Source organism: Polistes canadensis, unplaced genomic scaffold (assembly GCF_001313835.1).
Source record: "Polistes canadensis isolate GaletaPanama2010 unplaced genomic scaffold, ASM131383v1 scaffold_109, whole genome shotgun sequence".
Lineage (NCBI taxonomy): Eukaryota > Metazoa > Arthropoda > Insecta > Hymenoptera > Vespidae > Polistes > Polistes canadensis.
In genome coordinates, this window is record NW_014569656.1 from 497,347 (window position 1) to 498,397 (window position 1,051).

Sequence of the window (1,051 nt, forward strand, 5' to 3'; positions counted from 1 at the left end):
ATTCACATAAATAATTCAAGACACATTCAATCGATTCTAATTAATTGTTCAAATGATTATATATAAATATTATACCTTGTTTAGTTTTACATTAATGCTATATCTATTCTTTCCTATAGGTATTAACGCAATTAGCATACTTCTGTAAAAATAACCCCATCGCGATTAAATTTATTTTTTGAAAGATAGAATGCAACGCGATATTTTCTCGTTTGTATTTTATCTGATTTTTTTTTATGTAGCTTACAAGTTTGTGGTTACATCTATTGAATATTTTTTTATTAATAATTAAAGCATACAAAAAATAGTGGCACGATTCCAGAATTTTTGGGATACGTAGTTTAAATAATTGTGAATTAAAAAACAATTAATATCTTTTTTATTAGTAACATAACAATTAAACAGAAGTACGCTACGATTTGCTTTAACTAAACATTGATTTTCAGAGCTTCAGTTGTGATTGCGTGCAATGCAATCTTAGACTCAGTGTTTGTTTTGAAAAATGTTGCATTTTTTGTATGCAATCGTATAGATTGCTTTAAAAGTAATTCAATCGTTATTTAAAATCAATGCAAGAATTTGTTAAAAATATTCTTGTTAAAAAAACAATTTGCTCGATACGTGATTAGAATCATTAACACACTTTCGGCCAATTCGGTAGAAGAGGATTTGCGTTTCGATTAAAATATTGTCATGGTCGAAAGTGTGAATTAAAATATCTTCGTTTCTTCTGGATCATCTTTATCAACGAATCTGGGGCTTCGTCTGGATAAATCAACGGTTAGTATTATTTTATAATCTTAATTATGACTTTTCACACATTCATTTTTTAAATCATAATTGTTCTTATTTATGTTTTTTATTCATAAAAAATTTTTCGAATGATATGAAACATAATTAATTTTATTTTTTATTTTTAATTACAGATTACTCATCAATTCAACGATTCAACATTCAACAATTCGACGATTCAACATTCAACAATTCAACAATTCATCGAATTTTAATCAACTTCACGACATCATTCAACCAACAGCGAGGGGGACGAGTG